Source organism: Lynx rufus, unplaced genomic scaffold (genome assembly GCF_022079265.1).
Source record: "Lynx rufus isolate CCGP_SWC_20201006 ecotype Redwood Valley unplaced genomic scaffold, mLynRuf1.p SCAF_16, whole genome shotgun sequence".
Taxonomy (NCBI): domain Eukaryota; kingdom Metazoa; phylum Chordata; class Mammalia; order Carnivora; family Felidae; genus Lynx; species Lynx rufus.
This window is the reverse complement of record NW_025814830.1, coordinates 47,395,960-47,405,600: the sequence shown is the minus strand read 5'-3', so window position 1 is coordinate 47,405,600 and position 9,641 is coordinate 47,395,960.

Genomic DNA, 9,641 nt, shown 5'->3' with positions numbered 1-9,641 from the left:
AACGCCTTCGCCTCTGGGGACCCGCCCCCTAGAGGGTGTACACCTGGTTTAGAAAGATTGCCTGGACTGGATTTGTTCTTAACCTGGGCTGGAGCGGTGGGGCAAAACCCTTGAGGAACCGCGGAGTGAGTTCCTGATCTCCATCTACACTGGGGAATCATAGGAGAAATAGACTTGATCTCTGATCACTTTGTCTTCAGGAGATTGAAGAGTAAACTCTTCCCTGCCTTCCCGACAGGGGTTCCCTGAATTGCGACTTCCTTTCTCTCTGCGTGGTGTGCTTAATTCCAAGCTCCTTGTCATGTTGGCCGAATCAACATCCCCAGGTAAACAAATCAACTCTTCCCACACCCATATTCCCTCCAAAATACAAGGCATTAAAAAACAGCTCCGGCAAGAGTAGATGGGGTAAGTTCTGGAGTCCAGTGAATCTTGGAGACCATAGTAAGTATCCTGGGCTCACACAAAAACTTTTCAATTCATTGCAGAGGATTGAGGCAACCGAAGGGTATTTGAGTTTATTTATATGGCTGCTAAGGAGAATGAATAATTGTGCTTACATCCAAAGTGTGCATCCCCAGTGAGAAATTCTGCATTTCGGGTGAGTTGATCAATCTTAAACTCAATCTCAAGGTGCCCTCTCATCTTCTGCACAAACATTTCCGTACTGGGCTCTACCCACAAGTCCTGGAAAGAGTGCCTTTCTAAGGATTTTTTTTTTTTCCAATGAGGTCACTAGCACATTGTTCCCAGGGCTGTACAACCATTCCTACTTCTAAACTTGTCCCAGGTTGTCTTGAGCCTCTGGAACCGACAATGCATAAACCACACCAGGAACCTACCTGTACCTCTCTGGATACATTGTGATAACTCTCCCACGATTCTAGACTTCCTGAGTGCTGGGAAATTGAATTTGAATATATACAGTGGAAATTGGAGTGGAAGAAGAACATAACTATGTGCAAAAACAAGGCAACTTGTAGTGTATCTGTGCTGTGATTGGCTCCCTCAGCTGTACCTGCAGTGCAGGAACATTTGTGGTTTTCATTTCCCTATTTCCTATCCCTCTTCTGTTCCCAGCTTCTTCTCTCTTGTCTATGCACCCTCACCTTGTTCCATGCTCTCTTCTCTGATTTGTACCACTGCTCCCTGCTCCTACTTTTTGTTCCCTGCCATGTCTTGCTGTTCTCTGCTCTGTCTCTTCAGCCCTTTCTCCCTGCCCCCAGTTCTTTGCCTCTCTTTCTCTATCTTGCCACTCTTCTTGTCTTTGATTCCCCTGATCTTATTATCTTCTCCAAACTGGATTGGGAATAGAAATAAGGAACAGAGGTATGATGATCTTAGCTACATTTACCACACTCTTCCATGGGGAAAGGGTTGGATGCTTTCCTAGATACATAGTTTTGAATTGAACACCCCCTGTCCTGCAGCCGTCAAGTGCAAAACTTGAATAAGATTAGCCTACCCTTTGGAACTAATCAATGTAAATGGAATCACAAATTCATAGCCTTCTGCACTCCACTCTCTTTCACCCAACAGAGGTCTAACCCCATTCCCAAGCCTACCATCCTGCACAAGGCAACCAATTTCTTCACATTTCTGAAATACTTAAATCTCATTTAACCAAGCCCTTAAGCACACCTTAAGTCATCAACCTCCATAAAACATTCAATGTTGCCAATTTCAAAAACCTCCCCAAACACTATTCCTCCCCAAATCTGTTAACCTCTCCCAAACCCCATCTTCACCACACCCACCAGTGTTCCCAGAACTCTCACTCTTCCAAGCCAAGAAAATGTCCAAAGCACCTAATCATGCCACACAACCCAGCATCCATGAATCTACCCACACCCCTGAAGCTGCCACCTTCCACAAATCAGCAATCTTCCAAAAACTCTAGCCTCTGAAACCAAACACACCAAAACCTCAGATTCCCCAAATTCACCGATGTTTCATGCTCATCAACCTCCTCAAGCTCAACAGTGCCCCATGCCCATCAACTGCCCCAAAACCACCAATATCCTTATGCCACTCAGCCTCCCCAACCCTGCAAACTTCCTAAATACACCATACTGCCGGAATATACCCACGTGCTCAAACCCATCAAACTCTCCAAACCTTTGTCCTCCCTCAAGGCCTCAATATTTCCAAATTTTTCAAGCTCCTCAAGTCCCAAATTTTCCATGAAGCTCAAATCCCCATGTCCGCTTACCTCCCCCAAACCACCAATCTCATAACTTCAAGTTTATCAAGCCCTGAACCAATCCACCAAATTTTGCAAGCCCCAAATGGCGAATTTATTCAAAAGTCTCCAGATACATGTCCCGTCCCCCTAATTCCACATGTCCCCAATGCCAAATCTCCAAGTCCATCAAAATCCTCAAACCCACAGTCACTTTCAATTTCCTGCCTTCCTTAAATCAACGTGTCCAAACTTTCCCAAAATATGAACTGACAAATTACTCAGAGCCACCAATCTCTCCAAACAAGCAACCCTCCCCAGCAAACATGCTAGTTCCCACAATTCTACCAGACTACGGATGTCAACATCCTTTCCAAACCATGCCACCTTCCTAGCACCATCAAGTACTGTTGTTTTTGATGTGTTCTCCATGGACTTTCTCTTGCTCTGGTAGCAAGATGCTACCCGTTGATGGTACCATGGCCTATAGGAGTGAATATAAACTTAACAAAAAAACTCACACAGATGTACCCCTGTCGCACAAACACATTTCTTTTTTTTTTTTTTTAAATTTTTTTTTTCCAACGTTTATTTATTTTTGGGACAGAGAGAGACAGAGCATGAACGGGGGAGGGGCAGAGAGAGAGGGAGACACAGAATCGGAAACAGGCTCCAGGCTCTGAGCCATCAACCCAGAGCCCGACGCGGGGCTCGAACTCACGGACCGCGAGATCGTGACCTGGCTGAAGTCGGACGCTTAACCGACTGCGCCACCCAGGCGCCCCCAAACACATTTCTTAATATAGTTTGTATATCATTAAACTTTACCAAGGTCCTGGATTTAAAAAAAAGAAAAAAGCCCTCACCTGTCCAGAAACACCCTCTGTAACTTCACTCAATTCCTTTTTGTAACCTCCTTCAGTCTCTCCTTCATCTAAGAACCATATCCCTGTGTCTGTTCCTTTTTGCTTGAAATCACACCATCTCTCCCCACTAGGGGCAATAAGACTGTGGACCTAAAGAGAGTGTGAGATACACACAACTCCGAGCTAAGACCACAACAGGAAAGGCATGAACACTGCTTAATGTTTTCTCTCTCTCTCTCCTTTTTTTCTTGACTGAAGTATAGTTAGCATACAATGTTATAGTAGTTTTGGTTACAAATGTCAAAATCCCTGTGGCTCCGAGAAGAGGACTCTGGATTTGTGGTGGGCCCAGTCCAAGGTCGAGGACTCTGTCTCCACAGAGGATACACATGCCCGAAGGGCATGGGCAGGCCAAGTGTTGGTACCAGAATTGTGGTGATTTTTTCCCAACATGCCTGTGACATTCCCCTATCTGTCTGGCCCTAGTCGTGGGTTGGGGAGGTTGATCTCCTGTTTTGAAACAAAGAATACAAGACTGCTAGTGTAGGGCAGATGGCTCAGAAGGAAGCAGAAGAGGTCCCCCTTTAAAGACTAAATCCAGACTCCTTTTCCACAATAGAGCATGGCCTGACCCAGGGTGAGCCTGCTGTGTGGCCATCCCGGGGCTGGGGTGAGGTGGGGTGAACAGACACAATTACTGACTTGTGTGCGATCTCATGACTATTTGTGGAGGTGCACTGAGAGCCTGGGAAAGACCATCCACTGAGTGTCTGCCCAGCCTTGAGGGGAAGGCCTGGTTGGGTTCATAGGCTCTCCTCCTCCAGAAAGCACCCCAGTTCTTCCTGCCTTTCTTCTTCCCTCCTTCCTTCTTTCCTTTCCTTCTTCCTTCCTTCCTTCCTTCCTTTCCTCCTTTCTTCTTTTTCTTTTTCCTTCCTTCTTTCCTTTTTTTTTCTTTCTTTCTTTCTTTCTTTCTTTCTTTCTTTCTTTCTTTCTTTCCTTCTTTCAGCTTAAATGGGGGTAGAACCTCATTTGTAAAGGCTTATTATTTATCACTGCAATTTTATTCCTAATAAATATTAGTATTAGTAACATTGAGCATTCAAAATAATGGCTCTTTAAAAGTGCCCACATCTCAATCCCTTGAACCTGTGAATATATGGCCTAACATGGTAAATGGGGCTTTGCAGTCATGATTAGGTGAAGATATTTGAATTGAGATTTACCCTGGGTTATCCAGTGGCTCAGTGTAATGATATGAGTCCTTAAAAGTGGAGAACATTTCCCAAATTGAATCCTAAATAGTTATGGAAATGGAATGAGTCAAAGAGATTCTACACGGTTGGCTTTGAAAATGAACACAGGAGGCCAAGAGCCAAGGAATGCTGTCAGCCTCTGAAATGTCACAAAGCACAGATACTCCAGAAGACCCTCCAGAAGAGAAGGTAGTATTGCTCATATGTTGATTTGAGCCTGGTTGAGGCTCTGACATACAGAAATGTACGATATTAAATCCGTGTTATTTGTGTGGCTAAGGTTGTGGTATTATGTTGTATACGTAGCAAGAGTAAACTAGCACATAAGAATATGAAGCAACTCGTAACAACAATCACAATAGCAACAGGATTAACATGTACCCAGCACAGCCCTATGTGTTCTGTGTGCTTTAAGTTACTTAACACTGTATTCCCGGTGATGTTGGATGACAAAGTTATTCTCCTATCGCATTAAAGAATCTGAGGGACAGAGGGGATGAATGTCCTGTCCTGAGGAAAGACACCTAGGAAGGAACATAGCCTAGGTTTGGTCGTAGGGTAGTTTCACGCCTGGCTCCATTCATGTCTACATTGTTCTACCCTGGGTGATTAAACAGAAAGTTGTTGCAAGTCTCTCGATTCCATGTTTGGCCATGTTACAGTGATACTCTGCTGGTATCAGTATACAGATAAATACTGATGTCAGAGAATGGGTGAAAAACGCAGCTGCAGGTGTTTGACAAGAGGAATAGAACCCCAAGGACACTTTCCCATCCTTAAGTCCCCCACACCCCCTCGACCGCTGTGGCTGAGGGACACAGGAGGGGCTCCGGGACCCAACCAGTCCTGGTGAAGTATCAGGGCTCTGTTGCCTGCTCCACTAAAGTTCTTTAGTTTCTTTTCTGTTCCCCCACACGCCTTCTCCTCATAGATGATCAAAAGGGCCGAGGGACAAACGATCTCTTCAAATTAGCTAAGTCAGTGATTCTGTATTATAAGATCAATGAGTTTGGCTTTCCTACAGAGATTTCCTCTCTGGGGGTGTGCTGACCCCTGCCAGGTTTCTTGTCATATTATCTCACAGAACAGACTCCTGCATCCTGGGTCCCATGCAGGCATCAAGTCACCACAGTGCCCGTCGCTGCAGGCATTTCACCCACTGAATCACCCCCTGGTAGCTGTATTCACAGCTCTGGCAGCCCTGGGCTCCTTTGGTACCTGCATCAGGACGTCTGAGCCTCTGGGACTGACCACCTACGACCTCCAAGCAGTGTGTGCCTGTCAGTGGACATCTGGACACACTGCACTGACCCCTTTTGCTGTATGCTGTAGCATCTGTTCCTGCATGGTGATTTGGGTGGTAATAAATTACACCCGACCTGGTATGATATGATTTCTCGCAGAGAGGTCAACAAAGACCAGACAGAAGGTTGTGCAAGAAGGTGGTGAAGGATGTAACCCTAGTTTGAGTAACCTCTCCACAGTCTCTGTCGCCAGGCCCCAGTGCTGGTTTTTACTTCCTTATTGTCTGTTTCCTCTCCATGTTTCTTACTCCCTTAACCTGAACAATGCTCCTTCTCTGTTGGCTGTTGGCCCAGCCACTGTGCGCTTGACTCACCCCATTTCTCTATTCTGAAAGGAGTCGGACTCAGGGAAAGAGGGTTGGGGGTTAACTTTGCTGAGGTTCCTTCACTCCCCATATTGTTATGGCTCTTATATGACTTCGGTTCACATCGTAATGTAATGGCGCTGTGCACCCCATCCTTCCTGATGGCTTGCTGTGCCCCCTACACCTGGAAGAGACCAGCACTTGCACCTCCTGGTGTCCAGGCTGAACGCATCTTCCATTTCTCCCACATCATGCCATCTCATGCACATCCGAAGGTCTAAGACCATGACATTCCCAAGGAGTGCTTAGTCCTTCCTGCAGCCCATGAGTCACTGAAGCATTTCAAGAACCTTCATGACTTTCTCTTGGTCTGGGTGCTGCAGTGAATGAGAGGTGGTTTGTTGCAATAAGGAGATGTGTACACAATTCTTTCTGTGGATGATGCATCAATAAACTCAAGGAAGTTCAAATATCAATAAATTACAAGGAATGTCAAAATCTCATCCTGTTGACAGATTCTATCTATACCTTCATTCAATTGCTCTTCCCACCTCATTCTTTTTTATTTATACAATTTAAATTCATAGTGCTTTAAAATCAAGATTTTCTAGCAAAGCAGGGTTGGACAATTCATACTTTGGAGGGTTTTCTTTTTTAATGAGTCAGAATTTCATTTGTAAAGCAATGTTAATTACTGCTGCAATTTTATTCCTAATACAGCATGATGAAAGTAAGAAGAACAATAACCCCTAACAACTTCTACTTTTTCTCCTGAATCCAGTCAGTGTCATCTTATGTGGCAGAAGGGACTTTGCACATGTGATTAAGTTTGAGGATCTATAGAAGGAAGAGGTTTTCTGGACTACACAGATTGGTCCAATCTTAAAATATGAGTCCTAAAAACAGAACCTATCCTGGCTGTACTCAAAATGAGATTTAACAATGAAAGAAGGACATCAGAGAGATGCTATGTTCCTTGCTTTGAAGATGAAGAGGTCCAAAAGCCAAGAAATGACAGTGTCCTATAGAATCCTCAAAAAACAAGGAAACAGATTCTTCCCTAGGATCTCCAGAGGGAAAGCAACCCCGTTAATACCTTGGTGTTAGCCTGCTTAGACCTGTTTTGGACTTCTGACCTACAAAACTATAAGATAATACGTTCGTGTTGTTTTATTTTATTTTTTATTTTAAGTAAAGAGAGCAGGGGAGAGGGGCAGAGGGAGAGAGAAAGAGAATCGTAAGTAGGTTCCGCGCTCAGCGCAGAGCTTGACGCGGGGCTCAATCCCACAACCCTGGGGTCATGACCTGAGCCAAAATCAAGAGTTGGACACTCAACCTACTAAGCCATCCAGGCGCCCCCATTTGTGTTGTGCTAAACTGCAAAGGCTGTGGTGCCTTGTCACGGCGGTAAGAGGAGCTAATACATAATTATTTTGAAGATTTACAAAAACAAAACCAGCAACATATATTGAGTCATTAATGCGTGCCACATACTTCTTCTCCATGTGCTTTCCATGTTTTAATTTTAACTCTATATTTTCAGGATCAGAGATAAGTGTCCTGTTCCAAGACGTCATAACCTGGAAGAAACATGTCTTGGATTTGATTAAGGTAGTTTGAGGCTAGTTTTATTCATTTCAACATTGTTTCCACAGAGTGATTAAAGGAAAATTTTTGAGGGATCTTGAATATACTTCCATGTTCTGTCAATATTATATTGATACTTGGGTAGTGGTGATGTCAGCAGGGACACGTAAAGCAGTTGAGGACACAAGAACTGAAAATGGCCGTCATGCACCTCAAATGCTCATAGAGGATTCAGTTATCTTCATTTTGCATCTAATTTTCCTATAAATCAGGCTAAGAATATAAATAAAAGTAAACAGGAAAAATTTTAGGAAAAACATGATCTGTGCTCTTTTTTTTAAGTTTATTTATTTATTTTGGGAGAGACAGAGGCATTGTGAGTGGGAGAAGGGCAGAAAGAGAGAGAGAGAGAGAGAGAGAGAGAGAGAGAGAGAGCATCCCAAGCAGGCTCCATGAACATGGGGTTCAAATTCACGAAATCGTGAGATCATGACCTGAGCTGATAATAAGAGTCTGTCACTTAACAGACACTAAGTGTGCCTAAGTGGACACAGACTGAGGGGTGGGGCCAGGCCAAATGTGTGTCAGGTATATGGTAGTTTTTCCGTGACATGCCTGTGACTTCCTTTCGCAGGAGAGAAGTGAGGAGACTGATCTCCTGTGTAGTGATGAGACGTGGAGGCTGCTGGTGCAGGGTAGGTGGCTCAGAAGAAGGCAGAGTCCCCCTCGAATAGAACATTTTAAGGCTAAATCTAGATTCCTCACCCACAAGAGGGCATGGTCTGATCAAGGGTGTGGCTACCATGTGCCATCCTGGGGTTGGGGAGAGGTGGGGTGAAGAGACACAATCACTGACCCCAGTGCGATCTCATGACTATTCCTGGATGTGCACTGGGTAGGGGACAGGCTGGGGCAGACCATCCACTGAGCATCTGCCCAGCCCTGACAGGAGGGCTGGGTTGGGACATTGGCTTTGCCCTGCGTGTGACCTCCACAGATCACCTGCCAGGGCATGGGCCTGTGTGACACCTGTGTGACAGAGATGTCATTGTTAGGGCAGCACCTTGTTTCCTCACCAAAGTGGTGATGCCATCCTTCACTGTTTATTTGCGTCATGCTATCTTTACAGCAATAGTTGGTACCATGATAATCTTGTGCTCTACCATCACCAGTTGAAATAAGCATAAATGTGATGCTTTCATTGACATTGTAATTACCTTACCTATATAATTGCTATTAGTTCTTTTTTATTGCTATTAGTTCTCCTGCAAACATGAAGATGCTCCTATAAACAGGTTTAGATAAGCCACACTCTACATGTTTTTGAGAGATGTGAATGAAATGTAACCTTTTTTATAATGTAATGTCAACAACTGCTGCCATTTTGTTCCTCACATATAAGAATCATAGTAATTAGCATAAGTACATGGACAAAAATAACACTAGAGCCACATGCATTATGTGCTGGGCACTGCTCCATGCCCTCTATATGTTTTAATAATTTAATAATTATGTAATTGCTCATAACCATCTTGGAAGTCAAAATTATTCCTGTTTTAAATAGAAAGCTGCGAGGGACGGAAGTGATAAATGTTCTGCCCTGTGGATTCACAATCAGGACGAACATTTCCTGGATTCGATCCTAGGGTAGTCTGAGGTCTAGCTCCTTTCTCTTTGACAATGTTCCTCATAGAAACTTGTTACAAGCCTCTAGTGTCTGAGTTTCATCCTTACTGTACTGATGTCATGGCGGTGGTGGTGTTGGCAAGGTCAGCTGACGATACGCACTTCCACGAACACACACAGGTCAGTGAGTCTGTGTGGGGGCACCAATGAGGCGGGATTCCCCAGCAGAGCCATCCTCGTGTGGGATAGTTGACTCATGCCAATTGCTTTGTCCTTCACGAATCCCTATGGTTGCTTCCCATCCGTGTGTCTGGTAACACGGAATCCCTCACATCAGGCGTCCTGCCTTCTGAGCTGCCCCCAGAACACTGGGCTTGTGGATTCATTACCCTTGGGTGTTCTGAGCCTCTGGGATGGATCCCTGTGAACCATGGAATGTCCTTTCATGGAGGTATCTGGATACACTCTGTAGGCTCTAATGTTGTATCATGCTTTCCCTCAAAGTTGCCTGCATAGCA